This window comes from Neodiprion lecontei, chromosome 1, assembly GCF_021901455.1.
Source record: "Neodiprion lecontei isolate iyNeoLeco1 chromosome 1, iyNeoLeco1.1, whole genome shotgun sequence".
NCBI lineage: Eukaryota > Metazoa > Arthropoda > Insecta > Hymenoptera > Diprionidae > Neodiprion > Neodiprion lecontei.
This window is the reverse complement of record NC_060260.1, coordinates 15,941,824-15,966,564: the sequence shown is the minus strand read 5'-3', so window position 1 is coordinate 15,966,564 and position 24,741 is coordinate 15,941,824. Positions and strand designations below refer to the sequence as shown.

Here is a 24,741-nt window from a genome sequence, read left to right as displayed (position 1 = left end):
TAGTCAATTTTTTTGGCCCAGTCTAATAGTTATATTACATTTATAAATTGATATAAAGTTAGCTTATAGGTAAAACTAAAGTAATTAATCGAGAAAAAAGATGAAATATAGAGAAACAAGTTGTTGACTTATGATAGTAATAATAATAGATAATTAATAATAGTTAAGTAATAGTACAACAGAGGACAACAGTTTGAGCTAGCTGATAGTTTAGTTAATATAGACAATAAACAATAATGCTGCAAAACAGATAATCAAATAATTATCACAATAGAATTAGACGCTATGAAGCTTAAAACTATAATTCAGACCGTCGGAGATGATCAAAAAGTCTCGTTCTGAAAATTAAGTAACGAAGGGCATGAGGAAATTGATACAGGTAACGAATGCCACAAATAAGCGGCAGACAGGCGGAAAGAATTGCGGAAAGTAGCAGTGCGGTGTAAAGAGAGAGAATAGAATAGAACAAATCTTATTATACTAGGGTAGCGAACCCAGAAGTATAAATTAACAGCCCAATAGCATAAAAATACAAATCTTAAACTCAAACTAAACTTAAATCTAATGTACTTAAAAATTGACTTATATCTAATGTCCTCAAAAATTAACTTGAATCTAATGTACAAGCGAGTAAGTAGCTAAAGTACGGACGAGATTACAGAAGAGCTTATTTATTGATTAATATTACTCAGACTAAAAGAAAACTGAGAAAGGAAAGAAAAGAAAAGAGAAGAAAAGAAAAGAAAGTTAATGTCCTTGAATAATGTATTCGAAAACAAGAGCCTTAAAGGATCCGATTGACGTTGCGTCACGTATAGCGGGAGGGAGAGAATTCCAGAATCTAGTGGCCGAGACCAACGTCGATTTCTGGTATGCCGAAGTCCTACATGACGGTATGGCGAGGTCGGAGGGGGGTGCTCGGGACGAGTGAGCCCGCGTGGATTCGGCGGAGCGTAGCTTTAATTGGGCCGCGAAGCATGGAGGAACACCCAACTTCAGGGCGCGGAACACAAAAAGACCGAGGAAATAGTGCCGACGTTGGGGGAGCCATTTAAGTCGCTGATAGTAGGGCGTAATATGTTCGCATTTGCGCGCGTTAAAAACAAAGCGAACGCAGGCATTAAGAGCTCGTTGTAGGCGGATATTTTCAACAACCGTAATGTCCGAAAGGAGGAGTGAGCAATAGTCAAATATTGGAAAAATCAGCGCAGATACGAGAAGCCGTTTTAGACTATAAGTGAGTGCCTGACCATTAGCCTTCAGTTGGTACAGCGTTTTATATACACGGTTTAGAATGCTCGTGACTTGATCTCGCCAGTTGAGAGATGGCGTGATTGTAATGCCTAAGTTTTTAACTACATCGAGAGAGAGAGAGAGAGAGATCCTTTCGGATTTTTACACGGAAAGAAGTTTCTTATTTTCTTATTAGATTTGACGGTTTCTAATTATCGATTCGCTTTGTTATTCTTAAATTTGAATATATTCAAATTTGAAAAGAATACAAAATTAAGTTACACGTACCTTCAGTCTTGCTCTATGCAGTGTTAAAAAATCTATAAATATTTCAGAACTTTGAAAATCACACATCTCTGAAAGCCTTTCTGCATGCACTGGCGTTGAGCCGCAGACTAACCGCTCGAACGCACGGACAATGGACAATGCTATGAAAAATCATAATAAAATTTCTCGACAATTTCTTTGTTTTGAGAATCCGATGATTTCTAGCGATTTCCCGATTCAAGTAATTTCATGCTGATTTCAGTCGGCTTCGAAAAATTTAAACCTGATTTCAGGGGATTTCAACCATATTCGGATAATGTTGATTTAGCAAGACGATTCGCGATTTCAGGCGATTTTTTATGATATTTAATTCGATTTCAAACAGAAGTGCTTGAATGATTTCACAAGTGAATAGCCTCTCGACAAAATGTATATTATCATTACATCTAATGAATATTAATAAAAATTTTTTTAGCAACAAAGTATTAACCCTTAGCGGCCACACCTCAGCCACGGGTAACTCATGACCCCACGCTGAAAAAACTAGTTGTACAAGACATATATATAGGTATTTTAAGACTTCTAACCCGTTGTTTCACGTTCGTTGAAGAGTTCTTCAACATTTCTAATGATTTTTATCGGTCAATTTATAGATGGCGTTCTAAAAACTGGTTTTATATGTGAAAATTCAGCAATAATGGCTTTTTTAGAAAAAAATTCACTACTCCACCATTTTTCAATATTGAGGGCTAAAATTTTAGGATTGTACGCACAACATATACCACTATCATAAAAAAATAACAGTATCCGCCAATCATTCAAAAAGTATATTTATTTTGCAAAATTACTGGAAGGGCTAATAATTTCACTTTTTCTGAGTCTGGGGTAACTAGTTATCTCGTGTGGCCGCTAAGGTTTAATGTTCTTTTATAATCTTTTATAACAAGATAGTGCTTATGGTTTTTTGGGTCTTTCATTACTAAGCTTGTAGCAGGTTATCAATTGTACAGTGTACAGTCACGCAGCATTTTCGTCGCCAGAATTTAAAATCTATAATATTACTGCTTAAGTTGGGTTATTAATTGCTCCTTACACATTTTCTGGAGTGTTAAACTTTTGTAATCCTGTGAATATATCCATTAATGCTGTGTACTGGTTATTTCATTTATTGTTTTAACATTTTGTTAAAAGTGGATATTTTAAAGGTTAGACTTAGCTACTGCTTAGTATCATAATATTCGGTCATTGTGCTGCCATCTGTTGGACTTTATTGAAAAACTGTCATCATGAGTTGTTCGTTGTGTTTTTTGGAGCTTACAGACTCGGCACACTGCATTAAGGCACCCTGTCACTTTCATCACAAGTTCCATCCGTCATGTGCCAAGCTTAAATATAATTTTGGGTCCTCAGCTGCAGCTTTAGAGTCCGTGCATAAACAATGTCCAGTGTGCGCAGAAAATGATACGCTGAATCGAGCGTCAACGCTCTCTGTCCACTTAAGCAAGCTTAGTAAACTTGATAAGTTGGACGGCCTTGAAAAATTGGTGCAGGAATTACATGGTAAGGTGGATAACATTCAATCAAAGCAAGCTCGGCTTGATACCAAATTCATTGATTTAGAAAAAAGAGTGGGTGAGCTTGAGAAGAACGGAGCTGCTGGCAGTACATCCAAGGATTCGGAGAAAGTTTCTAAGGCAGCTGATCTGCTGCTGAATTGCAATTTTCAGCAAAGAGCTCTGCAGCTTGAGGCTCAGGCTCATGAAATCTCAATTTCGGGACTACGGGAAATAGATAGAGAGAACCTTAAGAAATTGGCTAGCAATTTATTTAAGGTCCTGGATCTTCCGCGCGAGGACAGCAAAGTCAGATACATAAAAAACAAGGATTGGAAAGCCAGTTGAGGGCGGGACTGGGTCAACCAAGCAGAAGCAGCGAGATGTATTAATCAAACTCGATTGTAAGGACACTGCTGACATTATCATTAATAAGGCAAGGAAAGTAATCATTCTAAGTAATAGACTACTGACTGAAGATAATATGACATCGGACCCTGTTCATCTGCATCATCGACACCCATCGGCTCTTTATAAATTCAGACTGCAGATACTGAAGAGCTACCCAAAACTTTTGGCAAAAAATGTCTGGGTAGTTGCAGCATCGGTGTTTGTCAGGATGGAGTTGGATAAGCCGCCGCTAAAATTACTACCGTCAACGGGATTGGAGATGCTTGAGAATGACATACAATCTCGTCGCTAGCTACTACATGTTCCATCAGCGCTCGCTTCTGGCCAGATAGAATACCTTTATCTACCACTCAATTACCGCTCAATGTGTGTCATGTCAATATTCGGTCATTACATTGCAATTTCAGCTTGTTTAAAGAATTTTTTAGAACTCATACTGTTGATGTCATTGTTGTAAGTGAGACTTGGCTGCATTTCAATATGTCAGATGATCAGTTTCGTATGCTATCGTTTACACTCTATAGAAATGATAGGCCCAATAAGCATGGCGGAGGTATTGCATTTTACATCAGAGATTCTCTGTCGTCTAGGTTTGTTATGAGCTCTGTTTACATTTCTGGTAATCCAGAATATCTAGTCTTGGAAATTTGGCATTCAACGAGACAAAAGATCTTAATCGCAGTCGTGTATAACCCACCTATTTCTTCATCACTAAATGAGAATGATCTTGATGACGTCATGCCTCATTACATGCACACCATACTTCTTGGAGATTTTAATATCAACATGCTTGCTACGAATTCTAGATCAGACAGTCTCCTGGAGTTTTGTGTTGCTCTTGGTTTACATCTAGTTGACTTTGGAGCTACTTATTATACAGCGAGCAGTCACTCGTGGATTGATCACTGTCTAGTTAGCAATGAAGATTTTGTTATATCGTTACGAAAATCATCAGAACCATTTTTAGCTGATCACGATCTCATCTCCTTAGAGGATGACTATGCTTTCCCATTGCGAGGTCGAAAGAAGATTTGGTGCAGGAATTGGACTCGAATTGATGACAATCGTCTTCAGGGTATTCTTGAATTGAATTGAATTTATCTAACGTCGAAGATGCAGGGTCAGTAGATGATATGAATGATCTGCTGCATGGTCACATTGGTCAGGTCATTGAGATGATAGCTCCATTAGGCGAAATTGAGATTCGTGACAAGGCAGCGCTATGGATTACGTGGGATATTGAAGTTCTTCAGCGTCGTCGGTCAAAACTCTACAGGATACATAGAACATCGGGATTTGCCTTCAAGGAGTATGTGGAAATGCGTAAAGTGATTAAGCCTAAAATAATTGATGCGAAGAAGTGTTACTTTGATCATCAATTTCGGGACTGCAAAAATGCGAGATCATTATGGAATGATTTCCGGAACTTAGGCTTGGTAAAACGTACAGATTCGACTACTGAATGAAATATCAATTTAGATAATTTGAACGATATCTTTGTTTCGGCGGCCGGTCCACCGTTGCAAAAGATCAACAGTGAATACTTTAATGTTTGTGTGGTAAAATGTGATAGCTCATTTACTTTCAAGCAACTTACTCCTACTGTTGTTAGACAGGCATGCGTGAGAATAACTTCCGGATCTGTGGGTCCGGATGGTTTTCAAATAAAGACTTATAAGATTCTAATGTCCTACATTCTGCCATACATAACGATGTTATTTAATTTCTCGCTTTCAGAGGGTAGTTTTACATCAGCTTGGAAGAAATCTTATGTATTGCCTTTGCCAAAAGTTCGTAGTCCGACTGAGTACTCTAATTATAGATCGATTTCATTACTTTGTACTTTATCAAAAGCTGACCAGATCTTAGATTATCTACTAGTAAATGGGATAGTTGACAAGTTTCAAATGGCTTTCGGGTGGGTCTGAACACGCACGATGCCATTATAAAATTTTGTGATGATGTGAGATTAAGCATGGAAGAATCGAAGGTGACAATAGCGGTTTTTTTTTTATTTTAGTAAGGCCTTTGACTCGGTAGTCTTTGATATATCGATTCTTAAGTTAAGAGCAATGGGTTTAAGTGATACAGTGATTGATTGGATTATCTCTTACTTAAAGGGTAGATTACAGGCAGTGCGTGCTAGTAATGGTAAAATTTCGACATGGAAGGATGTTTCGTGTGGGGTGCCGCAGGGAAGTGTTCTTGGTCCATTACTCTACTTTATTTATGTGACAGATCTTGGTCATCTTCTCAAACATTGTAAACACTTATTTTATGCTGATGATTTGGTCATTTACCTGGCATGTAAACTCAGTGATATTGTAAACTGTGTGAGTATTTTGAACATTGGAAAATAAAATGTGAAAGCGGTTAACTCTTGAAGGATCGTACGAGTAGATTAATATTTTGGCTGATTTAATGAAGTCCTACAACAACACCAGACATCGCACGATTCGAATGAAGCCGGTGAATGTTAGCACGGAGAAAGAAAAACAGCTGTATCATAGCGTGTACAAGCCTCGGCAAATCAAACGAAGTGATCGGGCGCGGAAATTCAGTGTGGGCGATCGAGTTCGAATCAGCAAGTACAAGAGTGTATTCGAAAAAGGCTATACGCCCAATTGGACGACTGAAATATTCACCGTGAGTGAGGTGAAAGATACCAATCCGCCGACGTACAAACTTACCGATTATCAAGACCATCCCATCGAGGGGGGCTTCTACGAGGAAGAGCTCGGCAAAGTGAAATACCCCGACAGCTATCTTGTGGAGAAAGTATTACGCGAACGGGGGAATCGGGTCTATGTGCAGTGGTTGGGTTTTGATAGTTTGCTCAATGGCTGGATAAATAAAACAGACATGTAACATAATTTGTATGTATTTTCGGAATTACAATAAAAGATTTGAATATACAAATATTTTCACACTTATCTCCTTTGCATGCACATGTGCCATACTCGAAACCATAAAAATGATATCAATAATAATAATAATAATAATAATAAGAATAACAACAACAACAACAACAACGACAACGACAACGACAACGACAACGACAACGACAACGACAACAACAACAACAACAACAACAATAACAATAACAATAACAATAATAATAATAATTACCGCAGGTGGCGGGGGGGGTTAAATCCCTCGTTCGGGACGTGACGACCCCGCGTACATCGAGTAAGTCAAGGGGGACTGAAGTTGGCACAGGCCCAACGTATGGCCCCCGAGGCGGCCTCAGGAGGCGGATTGGGCGTAAAAACCTGGATTGCTCGGGAAGTGACGACCCCGGGGTTTCCTAGTAAGTCGGAGGGGACGGAAGTCGGCACAAGCCCAACGGAAGGCCCCCGAGGCGACGTCAGGGGCCGTGCTATGTTCCGGCGCGGTACGGGGAGTCGCGCCCCCGAGAGACCCGTAGCACGTAGGAACGTTTATGGAGATGCACAAGGGTAACAACATTATACCTCAGGTGGTAGCCCCAGCACAGGGGAAATCCACTCTGGGTTCCGATCGGGTGAAAGCCCCGGTGGCCCATGGCAGCCGCATGGATTCTGAGGGCCGCTAATTGTGCAAAGACTAGGTGACAAAGACGGCAACAAAGACAGCGGACACGAAAACTGGAACAGCGGACAGGACGACACTGGGACACCAACGACGAGACAGGATGGACAGCGTGTCGAGCACGGGCAGCGGAGCGAGTTGCGCTTCCGCTGTATCCACGATCGACACGAAGACACGAATCACGGACGATATGGACCTGACGAACGTATTGTTACTGATTCACAGTACAGCGACAAGGATGGCCGAGGCAGCGTTATTTTAGACGGTACTTACACAACTTGAACCGAGTACGGACGCCCAACTGTACGTACTGCGGATACGAACGAGACGACGCGGAACACACGTTCTTTGAATGTGACCGCTGGACAGAACTGAGACATAGACTGGGGACGGTCGTGGGAGGCATCACTCCCGACAACATTGTCGGGGTGATGCTCCATAGTACAGAAAGGTAGCAACTCGTTGCCACCTTCACAGAGACAATCCTACGACGTAAGAACGCGACGGCTGCCTGACGTAACGTAACTGATGGACTGCCTGCACGGGGCGGACGGACGGACAGACTGACGAGACACACACCGACAGAGCTCCCAGCTAGAAGTAATATCACCATAGTCCCTAGCTGGGAACGTTGCACAGGAGGTGGCGGTTTAGTGGGTAGGCTACCCTAGAGTCCCACATCCGCGCTAGCCCGTATGACTGGCGTGAATCCGTAACTTGGATTTCGCAACTCCTCGGAAAAAAAAAAAAAAAATCTGCAATTTTTCCATACGATTATTACACATTTTATTTTTTTCATTTTCCGAAAACTTTTTTCTGTTTTCTGAAAACTTTTCTCGAGGTTTGCGAATAAAAATGAATAATTTCCCAATATATTTCTAAAGAAAATCACGACACTCGTGTACTTGTGTCGTTGCTTCTCTCAAGTTTTGAATCTGCCACGTTACCGACGAAGGCCACCGATCGATGGCGCGGTAGAGCACGGGCTTGGGGAGATGACGAGCAATTTTGGAGAGAGTAAAATTGAAAAGGAAAATATTCAACAACGTTGAAAGAATAAGATAACGGTTATTACAAGACCTTTATAGAGAAATAAAATACTGGAATTAAAAGCTTTAAATGTTGTTTCTCTTATTTTTACAGGTAAGAACTGAGGTTATTAGTGAATTTTGTACATAGTGTAAATAAAACTCTTATTTTTACAGAGAAACGCAATTGAGTTTTTATTCCAACCTAAAAACTGGATGCGGAAAAACTTATTACATATTGATAATAAATAAATAAATAAACAAATAAATAAATAAATGAATAAATGTTAAGTATATGAATTCACATTTTTAAATCTGGTCAAATATTGTTTTCGCATGATGGCGGATCGCCCGAGGCGTCAAACGTAAATATTCACAGTAATTCTACGTCTACAGTTCTATCCTATAAATATTGGGGGGGCTGGGACAAACCCCCAAGGTAGGGTGTCGGTCTGTCTAGGTATCAATAGCCGCTTGTCATCCTGCCAACTGAGAGCCAATTTTTTTTGTACGATCGTGCTTACTTCATGTTTCTTACTTCGTATCAAACACTGGGGGAGGGTCAACTTTTGGTAAGCCATCAGACAGCGCTTGTAATCATCAAACGTGATGCTGTTTATCGAAGAATTTTTTACACACTTGGCGCGCTTACTCATTTTTTCCCCATCCCCGCCTATCGTAGTAAATGTGTACAGCTTTGCTCGCAGTCCCACGAACTCTGTCATAATTTTACCATTATTTTCATTCTTCATTAGCCCTAGTCGTTTCTTGTTTTTAAGCGGAATGCCATACACATTGTCGGGCGGATAGTCGGAGGTATCAAACATTGTATCCACATCACGTTTGATGATATCGTAAATGTTCGATATGTTAAATTGATAAATAAGGCTGTCTGTGTCGGTATACAACAATTTGACCTCGCTGTTCGAAAAGTTGGATTTCACATAATTATAGTGGAAATCGTAAAAAATGATTTTTGACAGATATAGAATCGATGCACCGACGTAAATAGGTTTAGCGAAGTGAACTTTGACACGATTCATTTCAATGATGGCCATATCAGCGCCAAATACGGTGCAGCTGTGAAAGTTTGCCCTGGCAATCAGCGCTCTCGCACCACCTCGTCCCTCCCATTTTGTGACCAATTTTACATCTTTATGATTTCGCACCTTCTTCATAATCTTGCCGAACACCGCGTTATTCATGAGTTTGTAAAAGTTTTTCTCAAATTCATTCCTAGACCGCTTGCGCATGTCCGTGTTGAGCGTGATGTAAGGTTCGAGCCATGGAGATCGTGCAAACTTTAATACTCTATGCACTTTGGTTACTTTCAATCCTAAACTCAAACACTGCTTCTAATTTCTATAGTGCAATATATACTTTGTTTCGGGGTGGAGGGTGGTCGCGAGTTTGGCGTTTTTACCACCTGGAGGAGTAAAATGCTCGGGACAAAGAGGCAAGTCTTTGTGATCCTCGTGGAGTTCTACAGGATAGTCCAAATCTACCTCCAAAAAGTAACCGATCGGCGAATCGTCCGGATGGTTCGTTATATCGATGTGCTGATACTCCCACTCGAACGAGTCGACCGGTAAATGCACGCTCATAGCCGCTCCGTACAGGTTATTCACGTCAAAATACGTGAGATACGATTCCGCTTTGTTTGGATCAAAATCTGTTCCCATGAATCTATTATTGGCCCGAGCGTGTCGATGAGAACATTGCGCTACGCCGCCTCGAATGGCTCTTTCAATAAATGATACCATTTCAGGGTTGTCTAAAAGTTGCAAAGTTACATTGGTATGTTTGAGCATCGCGTCAAAAGCACGTCCCGGTGCAGTGTAGTAGTGCAACGGATCTAAATCGTATGTTTTGAAGCAGCTAGCGCGGAAATTTCCGAAAATATCGGCAAGCAAAAGAACATCGGTCTTTAAATATAAATCCGAATAGCCGCCCAATGACTCTAAATGAAATTCCCCCCAAATATTTTTAGCGTGCTCGTAATCGGTGTCTGAAATATTTGCATCGCAGAGGTGCGAGTAGAAATATTTCTTTGCAGGTAATCGCGGTTCATCGAGTTTCCCCCAACAATCGACGTATTCATAGGGAAAAACGCCTTTGCGGGTCATCAAACTGAACTGAGTCGGATTATTATAAAATTTACGTGTTATGGGCTTGTCTGCATCATTCAAATATTTGGAAAGTTTATCGATGCTGCTAGCCATAAATCGAAACGAATTGATGAATCTCAAGTGCACCATCGTCCCATCAACGCGTTTCGTGAAGGATATATATTTTTCCTTATTTATGGGTAGCAGGGTAATTTCACTGGGAAAAGTTGACGCGAGGGATTTTATTAAAAAGTGAGAATCGTAACCGGACAAATTGTGGAAAACTATTGGAATTGTGTGCGTCTCTCTGAAATTCGAATTACACCGATTATGAGCAGGACCACGATATTTACCCGTGAAGTGACAGTGGTCGTGGCACTTTTTCTCCTCAGGGGTAAACGGATTTTCGCAAATGTAGCAATTCTTTGCGCGCATATGACGATCGTGTTGCACTTGGGTAAGAGACTCCATCGGAATTATGTTTTTGACGCGTGACTCTACTTTAATCGATAAATCTTTAAGTTGCTGCATGAACCAATCTATGTAATCAACGCCACGTTTACTGTGGAACTCCGATAAAGTCTCATCGTACGCGCAATGCACATAGTACGCTACACTGTGCGGGATATGCTTTTGAAATTCACGTGTTCTACGGGTTGAAACGTGATTTTGTAATTCGTCAATCGGTACAGACTCTAATATGCATTCGAGATCGGCGTAAACGACAAACGGGACGGTACCCTTGTTCCAAAAATTTGAAAATGCTCAATCCGTCGACTCGGGAAATTCCATGCGTACTTTATTCAGCATAATACAATCTTGCCGATGATTGTCGTAGGCATGTTTCACACTAAAGTGACACAAACATCTGTCGCATAAAAACAGTTGACTATTATGGTCAGACAATTGTTTGCTAACCAATCGTGAAAGATCTTTAATCCAAGCAAAGTGGAACCTTGGTGTTAACTCGCGAGCTATATCATTTTCTGGGTTACTCTCAACCATCAGAAGATGAATCGTGTCAAAGTTTTCGGTACTCAAATGATCGCTCAAATAAATTGGCGCAATGACGCTGTTATTTGATTTTGCACGATCTGAAAAAGTTTGAGATTCTATCCCATATACAATGATTCGCAAATTATTCAATCTCTCAAGCTTTTTCACATCATGTAGAGTAGCAGGGAATTTGATACCTGTACAGTCCAACTCGGAGATAAAGCGGCGATAATGGAGAGTCCTATCGGTGTGGGTGTTGGTCGGGTGGCGTGCTGCAGTGATGGACCAGAGAAGACACCTTTCATCTTTGTTTTTCACATTGACCACCGCTTTCTTCCGCCGAATGTCCTTGGGCAGCTCAACGAATGTCGAAAGCCCCGCAGCGAGAGGCTGGTACCGGCTGATATTTACGGCAGTATTGAGGATCTCGATCATGCTCCACCCAGAATCACGTTGCTCAAAATCCTCAACCTTCACAAGTAGATCGGCCCTTCCGTGTGTAAACCAACCGTCGATATCGCTCGAGGGGAGGATCGCGATGTTGGCAGTAGTAAAGCTTTGACCTTCTTCCGCAATCCCCTCGTGCTTTATGTTTTCGAATTTGCATAATGATGTGAGGTTAACCTTCACATTACCCTCCGCGCGCAGTACCAGCCTCAATCACTCAACGCTGATCCGTTGCGCGTCATCGGAAAAGGCGTCCAAATTCTTATGCCCGAGATTCGTTACAACTCCCGTTCGGATCCGGTTGGCGAAAGCACTTTCAACTTCGTCCCACTGCACGCTCGCAGGGCCGCCGATGTTAGCGCCCATCATCACGGCGTGCTGCTGCTGCTGCTGCTGCCACTGCTGCTGTCGCTGCCTCAGCTGCTGCCGAATCTTTGCTATCCAGGATTGTACGAGCGTGATTGTATGCTGAATTTGCAGTTTCGCACCTATGCTCGTTCTCGGACGCTTGGAAACATCACGCAGCAATTGGAGATTTTCCATTCCAACGTCAATCCAGTGCTGGAAGATGTTGTCATTCTCCTGCTCGGGATGCAGCTCGCCCAACAAATCGTGCGCGTTCTCCATCGTTTTGACGATATTTGAGTATGTTTCAGCGGCCATGACTTTAACGCTGATATTTGCAGAACTTTGATGAACTTTGACTTGCACGTATCGTGTAAGACTGATGAGTCTGCATCGGATGCGTTGAGTTAATATATGCAGATAGATCGTAAGAATTTGGGAGAGTGATAGTGAAAGCAAACTATTAGCGTGAAAGTTTACGGATTGTCATCAACATTCCCCGACCTATCTAATTGTGACGAACATTCCCGGCCTATCTAATTGCGATGTCGCCAACCGGTCGATTAACACACAAGAATGTATTCGAAGTACGTCGAAAATATTATTCTTCGCCCTGGGGAAAACTATTAGCGCGAAAGTTTACGGGTAACGGTGAAAAATCAAAGTGGTATATCGAAAATATTATTTTCGCCCTGGGGGCAAACTGTTAGCGTGAAAGTTTAGTGATCGTCAACAACATCCCCAGCCTATCTAATTACGATGTCACCACCCGGTCGATTAACGCAAAAAAATGTATTCGAAGTACGTGGAAAATATTATTTTTCGCCTGAGGCAAACTATTAGCGCGAAAGTTTACGGGTTACGGCGAAAAATCAAAATGGCTATTCATCCGACCAAGAAATAAATCACATTATCAAACTGTCTGGCGATAAAAATCAAAATGGCTGCCCATCCGACTGAGCAAAAATCAAAATGGCCGCCATCAAAATGGCAGCTCGTCACACGGCAAAACTAGGAAAAAATCAAAATGGCCGCTGTCAGAATGGCTGCTCATCAGACGGCAAAATCGGTCGATTATACTGGTGACGTCAGAAAAAATCAAAATGGCCGCCATCAAAATGGCCGCCGTCACAATGGCCGCCATCAAAAAAATCAAAAATGGCCGCCGTCAAAATGGCCGCCATCAAAAAATCAAAATGGCCGCCATCAGAATGGCTGTCGTCAAAATGGCCGCCGTCAAAATGGCCGCCGTCAAACTGGCCGCCGTGGTCACGTCACTTGGTTACGTAATGTTTTGGTCTAGAACTCTCATATCCAATCTACTCTTGCGCTAGTTAGGTAATGAACATTTGTGGACTCCTCATTCTAATTCTAAGCCTCACCAAAGCCGATCGAATTGTCAAATTCTGAATTTGGTAAGCTACGGTTGTGGACTCGGACAAATTCTGAGGTCTGCCAAAGCCAAGCACTTGTTTTCACCTGGTCAGACTCGAATGGATTCTAAGGCCCACCAGACGAACTGTGATCGGCCACTGATCACAGATTCAGACAAGTTCTTAGGCTTGCCAAAGCTGCCTCCCTCAAATAATCACAAAGATCTACCCTCGGATTGTTTTACTGCTATTGCCCGCGTTATATCTTTTTACTAGCTCAGGTCACCGTCTACCAGCCTTGGTTCCTATTATATGCCAACCATCTTCAACATTTTTAAGTTCTTAGGCTTGCCAATGCCGCTTAAAGTTTGCAGATTTACCGAATCGACTCCTTGTTTTAATACTAACAGACAAGCTAAGAAATATGCAAATCTTGATATAACAAAAATGTAATCACGTATTCAATTTGGTATGAAAAAAAGAGAATCACAAAATAAATATACTTCCGATATATCGCATTTGACGATATCGATCTACGTGCTACGTGGGTGTGAGCGTGTGCTGAGCGGTGGTGTTTAATGATTACGAATAATCAAAGATACTCCCACGTGACGACAATGAATAAAAATTGAAACTAAGAAAGACTCACCTCTCGTTAAACCGGTAATGTGGGTACGTTGTTGCGTAGTCCTACATAGGTCTGTGAGAGTTGTTTAAATGGTAGAGTCTAATTTATAATAAAATGGGATGGGTTATCGTTCAAAATAAATGGTTGAAGACGATTTTGATTCGTAGAAGATAACGTATATTCTTCAAACGATTATTATGAAATGAATAAATGTTATAAGAGAAAAACCAAAGAAGGTATAATCATAAAATGTCTGAATTTGAAGATCAACAACGTCAAATTCTATAGTAGTTACTTCGACGACAGAAACTGAAATTTGTACAAATTTTCCCGAAACTCACGAATTAAATTGAAATTGTTTGAATTATTAACAAAAAACTGTTGAAAATAATATGCATTGAAGTTTGACGGTAAATATCTTCTGAACAGTGAGGTATACAAAAAAATTGTGGGACACCTTTTTTGTAGAGAATTCAATTTCCTATAAAAATATGATTCATATATATATTTTTTTTTATAAATAGGAGATACCGAGATATGTATTTTTCTTCCTCACCATAAGAAAAAAATAGAAAATTGCGAGGCGGAGGACCTTCCTATTGAAATTAAGAGCTCATATTTGGAGAGAATGTTTTTGAGGTCTCTACCAACCAAATTTTCGGAGTAAAAAGTGAAAAAAAAAATAGACGATTTTTTTGGCCCGCCCTAATATATATATATATATATATGTATATATATATATATATATATATATATGTATATATATATATATTGTGACGTGGATTTTTCCCGCTCCTCGGTCACTCGAAGAAAATGACCGAGAACTTACCAGGGAAAAATCCATGTCACAATATATACATATATACATATATATATATTGTGACGTGGATTTTTACCGCTCCTCGGTCACTCGAAGAAAATGACCGAGAACTTACCGCGTGCACAATAATTTGGCGTCCACGATGTACCCTGGATCTAGGAACAATCTATTGTTGAATCTTGGTGAGCGGTCAATTACATATAAACGTATTTTTTGTTAACGTTTCGGCCCGGATATGGGCCCTCCTCAGAACGATTTATTTATTCAACTGTCAAGAACAAAATAACATTTTTTATAAGAAAAGTACAATCAGACATTAAATGCTGTAGATGTAATACTCTTAAGGCTATTGTATATTATGGGTTAGTGAGTACAATTTTGATTAATTGAAAAAAATTAGGCTTAAAGAGTAATTTACCTTTTTTTTATAGTAAGGGGACAAAGATGCAGTCGAATTCATAAAATACAATTTGTCGAGACAACGTTCTTCAAGTAACAGTAGTCAATGTCAGCTCCTCCGGTTGTTTAAAGTGTAGGAGTTACAAATTGGAGGTTATTGATTAAAAAGATTGAAGAAACTATGTATCTTCACTGTCTATAGGTCGATGTAATAAAAAGGTTTTAAAGAAGGTTTTTGTAGCACTTAAATTAGTTTACTCAATGTCCAAGAAAGTAGTACTGGGATCTTTATGACTCGGTTCTCCATGTCTAACAATAGGTTTGTTGAACCGGTTGGGTCAACTGGTGAATAACGACTTGTGGGAGAAACAAACATGACCCAGAGTGAAGGTGAACCATATATAAACATATATACAAAAAAACAAAAAAACAATAGAAAAAATTATGTAAATAAAACTGTGCCATGGAGACAATAATTTTATGTGTATAGTTAAGGTTAAACAATATGTGGTATGTGGTCGGAGATTAGCGGTTTGTAAATATTACTAAGATGTTTAACATCTTGTCTAAGGTTAACAGAATTAGTGTGTCCTACAATATTGCACATTTCTATTAATAACCTTTTATGAAAATCAGGTTCTTCACAAAGGATGTTTGTATTGTCGTAGCTAAAAGTATGTTGTTTATTGGTCACATGTTTTGTTAGAGCTGTGTGACGTTCTTCATTCTCATGTACATTGCGTTGATGTTCTTTGATTTTGGTGTTTGAGTGGCGGCCAGTTTGTCCGATATAAACTTGATTGCAATCATTGCACGGTATTTTGTAAAGAACATTGAATCGTTTGCCCATGGGGATCCTATCTTTTCCCGAATCGAAGACTATTTGTAAGTCCTTTGAATTTTTTCGCACAAACTTGACATTGTGTTTGGTAAATAGACGGTTCAGTGACTTAAAGAGACCAGCTACGTATGGGATGGGAATAAATGTAGTGGCAGGTCTATTGTTGTCGTCTGCGGGAGCAGAGTCAATGTTATTGTCAAGTAAGTTGTTGATATGGGAGCATCTCTTACTTATATGTTTGTGTAATAGGCCGTGAGGATAATCATTCCATCTTAATATATTATATATGAGTGACAGATTTTTTTCATGGAATTCTGTACTTGAAAGTTTGATATCTCTGTCAACAAGATTAAAGATGGTGCCTATTTTGTAGGACATCGGGAGGTGGGAATTAAAATTCAAATATCTTTAAGACCAGGTTTTTTTTGTAGAACCAATCTGTTTTGATTTTAGTGTTGTTGTGTATCAGCAATAAATCTAGGAAATTGATGGCGTTATTATCTTCTATTTCAATGGTGAATTGTAGTCGTGGATGATATTGGTTGAAAATATTCAATGTGTAATCTATTTTTTCTTTAGGGACTGCAGTTAGAATATCGTCAACATATCGGAAGTAGAAGGGTAAATCAAAATCTAAATTGCTGATGCATGACCTTTCTAGGTCTTCCGTTACAAGATCTGACAGAATTGGAGAAAGAGGGGAACCCATGGGCAACCCAAATTGTTGTGCATATGTGTCGTTGTTAAATTTAAAGATTGCCGAATCGAAACAAATTTTTAACGCTTTAACTAGTTCACTAAGTGGAATTGGGATCTTTTTATCTAGAGAGGCCCACCGGTTTTTTATTACGTGCATAGCAAGGCCTGTCGGAACATTGGTGAAAAGAGGTATTACATCTAGCGATATTAGAATGTAGTTGTCTGGAATAATCAATTTTTTTATTGTTTCAACTATTGTAAAGCTATCTTCGACTCTGGAGGTGGGGGGGAATTTTTTAATGTTACGATTTTTGCTTGCGATGAACTTATTGTTTGACATCCGATGTTGGGAATCAAAGAACTTTTTTCCTGAAGTACTCCCCAGTTTGTGGTTGATTTGTTCTGTTAAGTTAGACAAAATCTTTTCGGAATTGATAATATGCGTATGAAGGTCATTAATTTCTAAATTTAGTAAGGATATTTGGAAATTAGTTGCTAGTTTTTTGGCTTTGGTTTCGGATCTTGACAAGTTAAAATTATTACTATCAAAGGTTGACTTTGAGAAAATTAATTGTTTGGGCATTATTCTTTGTTTGGGCATTATTCTTTGTTTCTTACATCGAAGTAGAAAGATCCTGTGGTTATTCATCCTCGACATTTTTTCAGCTGTGCTGATCCAACGACGTAGGTAGTCAGCTGTCGCTTTTCCATGTGAAAGCTCGATGTTGTGAATATAGCCCATGTTCTCAGAAGTAATCCAATTCTAATATGAAGGGTAAGAATTCTCGACCTCGTGTATAATCTATTGTTGAATCTTGGTGAGCGGTCAATTATATACAAACGTATTTTTTGTTAACGTTTCGGCCCGGATATGGGCCCTCCTCCGAACGATTTATTTATTTAATGATATTTAATAATAATTTAATAATAATTAATAATAACGACAGGTTGTGTCGTTATTCACCAGTTGACCCAACCGGTTCAACAAACCTATTGTTAGACATGGAGAACCGAGTCATAAAGATCCCAGTACTACTTTCTTGGACATTGAGTAAACTAATTTAAGTGCTACAAAAACCTTCTTTAAAACCTTTTTATTACATCGACCTATAGACAGTGAAGATACATAGTTTCTTCAATCTTTTTAATCAATAACCTCCAATTTGTAACTCCTACACTTTAAACAACCGGAGGAGCTGACATTGACTACTGTTACTTGAAGAACGTTGTCTCGACAAATTGTATTTTATGAATTCGACTGCATCTTTGTCCCCTTACTATAAAAAAAAGGTAAATTACTCTTTAAGCCTAATTTTTTTCAATTAATCAAAATTGTACTCACTAACCCATAATATACAATAGCCTTAAGAGTATTACATCTACAGCATTTGATGTCTGATTGTACTTTTCTTATAAAAAATGTTATTTTGTTCTTGACAGTTGAATAAATAAATCGTTCTGAGGAGGGCCCATATCCGGGCCGAAACGTTAACAAAAAATACGTTTATATGTAATTGACCGCTTACCAAGATTCAAAAATAGATTATACACGAGGTCGAGAATTCTCACCCTTCATCTAGAAAAAATATCGCGAAGTTTTGTTGGGCGCCTGGCGTAATTAACACGCCTCGAAATCATTAATGCGCTATTCCTCGGGCATATGCTCGATAGCTCAGTACCGCGGAGAGGGAAGGGGTAATTTTTGGAGAGAGAGAGGGACACTCGAAATACACACGCTATTCAACAAAAGTAAAATAAAATCCTATATTTTCCAATAGCGGTGATACAAAACAAAAAAAAAAATATAATCCAAAAGTCGCTCATCGCGAGTCTAAAATTAAACAGAAAATTACACGTCACCTACTCTATTTCTTACTCTAATGAGCTCGCGGCTCCCTAACTAAAACGTCACTCAACGATCACAAAATCCTCATACGCAATTCTTAATTTGCAAATTTGCCATTTGTTCTCCATGGCGGTTATTGCTCGAAACGAAACTAAAACTAATTATTCGAAGGTGCGCCGTCGGGCTACCGAACAGACGGCGTCCTCAATCTCACCCGAGATCTCACCTGACTCGGAGCTTCGACGCTACCGCGAGCTGCCCTAAATATAAACGAATCCGCAAACGTTACTATATTTCAAACGCAACCAAAACTCAATGCTCAAACTTCTCGTCTCAACTGCTGCTCAACGCAACGGCAATTTCGACTATACATCACCTCAACCCGACTAAACACTATCTTAACTAAACGGCAACTCAACTAAGCGCAAGCACTACTACATTTAACTTCAACTAAACACAAGCTCAAGATAAAGCAACTCAATCTACATTATCTCAACTAACGGGTACGGAACTCAATGCAGGCGCAACTAAACGTAACCTAAACTATACGCAATCGCAACGCATCCGAAATCAAATCTTCTCAAAATCCTCCAAAACGTTACCCGCCAATCCGAGCACTTCAATTCGGTGCTTCCCGACCTACTCGAGAGGTGACACTTAAAAACCCGATAACGCGGCTCGACCCGGTACAGCGAAATTCCGCTATACTTGATTTCACTAACGAGAAAGACTCAACTAAAACCCGTGGCTCTACTCAACTTTCTCAGGAACCCAAAATTTACTCTACTCTAACACGCGTACTCAGGCTACGGTCATCAAGCAAAAGAATCGGCAAAAGAATTTCGAGTACTTCTCTACAACGCAAATCCAAAACGGCTACCCGTTACTCGGCAAGCCTTTTCGCAATTATGCTCGAAATTCAATCGCGGGGATAGAAGCAGCGCTTACCTTCTACATCCTTGCAACCCCCTTTCCATTCCCCTCGCGATTTTCGGGCGACGCCATTACTTCGCGAAACTCCCCAAAACGTGACTACTTATCACGACCGCCAGAACTAGAGTGGTTTTAAAAACCTACTACCTGCCGCAACACGGATCTCGATACGCCATCCCACACGTGACGTCATACCCACAAGAATACGCAACAATCGATCCGTCATCGATTTCGTCGATCGCGCAACTCGACGCGCACCTTCAATAGCATCGCTGCGCAGAACTTAAAGCTAGATCGCAATCTCGTCCTCCGCGCAGCTCCATGACGTCTTGGCGGTGAGCGTGGTGCTCCCTCGTCGCTAGTCGGCCCGTCGCAAGTTTGCTGGTCAATTGTTGGCGGGGTGAAGGGGGAGAGGCTGCGGCGCGCCGGCCGCCAGCGGGAATCGCGTCCACCTTGGATTCCCGCGATGCGGGGATCTGCGTCGGCTCCCCCTCCGCAGCCTCGACATCCTTCCTTTGCAATTGTCGCTAGTCCGCCACTTCGCAATTTCGTCGAATTCGGTGTCGACTTCTTGCCTGATGCCGTTGTAGCTCGAAAAATAAAAAAAAACAAAAAAAACCGAAATATCTTACGCTATTTGCTAAGGTGTCCCCTCTCGTAGTTTCGGATGCGTGACTCTAGTCCTGGCGCTCTTTTGCAAAAACTTAGCGACTCAATTTCGGAAATTCCTGAATTCTGGTTCCGCCCAGGGTTCAAGGAGCCCCTTGTAACGGGCATCAAAAATGCCACGTTACAATATATATATGTATATATATATATATATATATATATATATATATATATATATATATATATATATATATATATATATATATATATATATATATATATATATTGGAAATGCTTCTAACGATTATCAATTAAGAATGATAATGTAGCTGGTTATTATTATAAGCACTTAATATTACCTGATTTTGTTTGTATCAGGGCCGAACTTGATTTCATTAAGGAAAATGGAATGGCTTAAAAATGTCTATTCGCGAAATAATGAGGTTTAGTAAAGAACAGTAAAGATGGGAAGGTAGCAGATAGTGAGTCTTTTGCAGCTCATCGAATAAGTGAATGCTCGGTTTTGACGAATTAGCGCGAGACTTTAGGCCGGTCACAACTAAGATATTCCAACGCTACTCTTGCTCGAGAAGGCTAATCCGGGTAGACGTCCACGCACTTCGCAACTTGACAGACGAAAGACATGGCTGCTTGGACCTGAGGCTCCAAGGAGCTGCAGTTGCAGTAAGTTACAACGGTCATTATGCAATTAAGTGCGAGGGCGACCTCCTGGTGCCCAAATCTACACGGTCAGCGTTACTTCGCACTCTTCGACGGTGTTCCGACGGTTGTCAGTCTCGTCGCTTACACGTCGCTAAGATGTTGACAAAAAGTATCTCAAGATAATTCTCACGCATGCATCCACACATCTTAACAGATAATCTATTTTAATTTGGTGGTTCCAAAGCTGGTGGTTTATCCTAATTATTGATGATAATTTTGACTTAAAAAGAGAGATATTTCCAGGCTGAGCGCTCCTGATGCTAATTCAGCAGTCTCTTGTCTCAGTTCTTGGTACCATAATATATAAGAAGACAAATATATAGAATATATTAAGAAACAAAGTTGAACCTTATACTAGGGCTCGTTGCTGGTCTCTACGTGACTTTCGCCAGGAAGGGTGGAACTCGCCGGTTTAGGCAATACGATATTTCAAGGGGGGAAATAGGTTTAGACGACTCCAAAAATTGATTTTTTCTTCATTCCATGAATTGTTATCAAAACTTCGTTACAGCGTTGAGAGGGAATTTTGAAAAACACTTCACGTGAATCCTAGTTTTATTGTGATTTAGAAAAAAGGTACGCCCAAGCAATACGCCGGACGTAACATACGTGATACAGTTTTAATTTGAATATTTCTAATTTTCAAGTAAGATCTTGTTGATTCATGCTACAGTATTCTCTATTTATGGCACTATAATCTCTATTGCTTATAATCTACTGCTTTCTAACTAAATTTGAACCGTTTCAGTTCTACTGGAAAAAGATTATAAATTCAAGAATACTCTCTCGGTGAAAACAACCCCGAAATCAATGGGTCAACTGTGCGCTCTGCAATCAATTGCTAACCTGCTGTTTTGAAACGGTTACCTACCACCTTGGTTGAGTACCAATAATTCTAAAGGAATTGTGATTGAACTGTGCAGTTTGCAATCAGACAGCTAACGAGCTGCCTATCATCAATCCTGTATACATACGTTTCCACCACTGATCGACATCGATCTGGTTGACTGGTCCAGTTGGCTCGGCGGCGGGTTAGTATCGTGTTGGTCATCGTTGCGTTGCGCGTTTGTCACACATCTTCGCTTGATTGCTGCTTAAAATTAGATAAGGTTGGGTTTCTCTAGTCTCAGTTACAATTAAATACGGTGAAGCAGGGTGAGCGGTCGGTTGGATCCCTCGCACTTTCGGTTCTGTGTCTGCGAGCTAGTGTCTCGCTATGTATGTTGGCTACTCACACTGGCTGAAGGCCGATTAGTCATGATTAGTTAGTTGGCTGTTACAGTAGATAAGGGTTCAAGGAATACTATTCCGTGAAAAACTGAGAACAGATTTTTGAATTTTTCTCACTCAATTTTAGTATCCCATTTGCTTGAGCAGTCAGAGAACTATATTTTAACTAGTTTTTCGTCATCCTGATGACCGTTGGGATTACCCGCAGAAATGCAACACGGATTCATATGATTAAATGTTCAGTGCACTGCTGTAGACTCACCTTGGTAATTCTCATATCCCTATTGACGTGCGTAGGAAGTTTCCTCGATGGCGTACTCGGCTGATGCCGCAGCTTCGGACAAGAACACTGTTTCACAGCATCTGGCATGGGTTGCAAAACTTGAAAAACGCTTCTCTTGGTGAGGGGTTTTCGGCGATGGTACATGGAAACATAGCTGAAGGCACCGGTGAGCAAATGCGATTATGTATTGCTTGATATGCGATTATGCAAATATCATCCAAGAAAGTCTGATGGCAATTTCACTACAAATCTAACCTTTCTGAAACATTTTTTGCAACTTTTTTTGCGTCAAACTTCAAGTAGTGACACATTCGCCTCGTACGAAGGTATTTCCGAAAATTTAAAAATAATTAATACATACGGAAAAACTGCATCAAGGAGGCAAAGAATTTCCTACGATAATTAACACCTATGAAAGTATTTACCTAACGTTGCTCCTTTGGGTCAACTCGGAACACCGTGTTTTCTGGCACGAAATATCGTGTAATGCAACCCCACTTCTGGCTGCCACGCGAAAGCCAGCTCCCCAGCCATCCAAATTTCCTGGACGTGCTTCCGTCGTCAACAGTCGTTGATAGCGAGAGCGCAAAACAGGAATTCGAGATTTCATTTTTGTTGCTGCCCCCAGTTGTAGCAGAAGATTGGTTTTCGATTCAATCTACAAAAGTTTCAAGAACAAAAATCATCATTGGCAAGTAAAATAGTGTATATTATGGAACAAATGCGGTAAACGTATTCAAGTGTTTCATACGATACGTTTTGACGTAGTATGCGTAAAATTTGAAATAGAGATTAATAATAAATAAATAAATTCTACAAAACGCATACAATTAGTACATGGATGATGGACGATGGAAGGTGGGCCGCAGACTCTCATTGGTGAGCAGGGGGCAAAGCCCGCCCCACCGACAAAAAAAATACTAACATGAGAGAACAATGATGAGACATAGGGAAGGAATTGTCCGTAGGAGAGAAAAGACAAAAATTTAGTATAGTTTCGGGATGAAGGATTTAAGATGTTAACCAAATGGAAGATAACTTAAGAGCGAGTTATGTAAGGAACGGTGTAAAAGACTGGTTAGTTGCAGGTGAGCATTGTAGGAGGCAATCTGCTGACTTGGTAAGGGAATTGAGGCAGCTAGCTGATTACAAGGAGAAAATACACGATACCAGGTAGCTATCAGAGTGTTGAGACAGAATTGTAGGATCGCGAGGTCTGCAAAACGTAACAGTGTGATGACTCATTCTTTCACGAATTCAAAAAAGGAAAAAATGAATACATTATTTTTTATTTTAACGAAAAATTGATGCACGTATTATATGTATTGTGAGAAGAAAAGGGATCACTTGTAACGATGTACAGTTTTGGTCATTCGGATTACCCTTTGGTGGTGGTTGCAATCCTCTCCAGCCGGATACTCAGAGTCGACCAGGGTCGGTTTTAGAAGAAGGTAGGTTATAGAAACAATAGGACAATTGATTAGTTTGATAATAATGATTCATTCTCCACAAAAAAAAAAAAAAAATAGAAATAACAATATGCAAGTGCTGCAGTCAACTCACAAGAAAACTGAATGAGGTGTCCCCGCCCGCTTTTCTGCATTTGAGGATATGTCCTTCTTCTTCGAAATCTAAGCGACATGTATTTCTTTTATCGGCGGATAAACGGTTTGAAGGGGTGAAATCAACCCCCAAAGTTAAGCATCCCCAGTGGTAGTTTCATAGTTTTGCATACTTCCACTTGAAATACTTGAATGAAACCATATGAAAATTGCATTTTGCCCGGTTCCGACGGGGTTAAGTGGTCAAAAATTATAGGGGTTGAAAGTTCAAAAATTTTTGAAACTAAAAAACTATTATTCGGATTTAGTTAAATTGATTTCATTTGGAACAGCTGAAAAAAATTGAGATTACGTGTTTATGCGTTTTTCGAAATAACGTTATTTAGGGGGTGAGCTGTCATTATACACGTGCAGCCGAATTTCCATTAGAATCGCACTATTTTGTTTCAATTCATCTTATTTGACATCAAAAAGCTCTTTCTAAGCAAGAATTTCAGAACTTCGTCGTTACAATAAATTTCGGTTGCATTTACAACAACCACCTCCATGAATTGCCAAACGGTTTCTGGCGGAGTTTCTTTTACGATCGTGAATTCTTCCGGAGCTCGATATTTTAGTAGTTTGTGAGGTTAATGAAATCGATTCTGAGCTTAGAATTTTGGAATTCAATACGGCTAATGATGTAAGCATTGAGGAGTTTGGTTATTATTTTTTTCCAAAAGATTGAACGAAATCGACAAGTTAACATGGAATGGCTTGTATGCCATTGAAGAAATAAAAGTTATCTTGTGACGCAGAATCACCAAACAATTACATTTTATTTCGATGAAGTTCTAA

The 24,741-nt window shown here is 40.0% G+C and overlaps 1 long non-coding RNA gene across 1 annotated transcript; it reads left to right on the top strand.

The window, feature by feature from the left end:
* Window positions 1–882: 882 nt before the first annotated feature.
* On the top strand, window positions 883–16,645 carry LOC124292793. The gene is made up of 3 exons (XR_006902714.1): window positions 883–893; window positions 15,292–15,299; window positions 16,433–16,645. It is a non-coding gene; the product is annotated as an uncharacterized LOC124292793 (long non-coding RNA).
* Window positions 16,646–24,741: the final 8,096 nt, after the last annotated feature.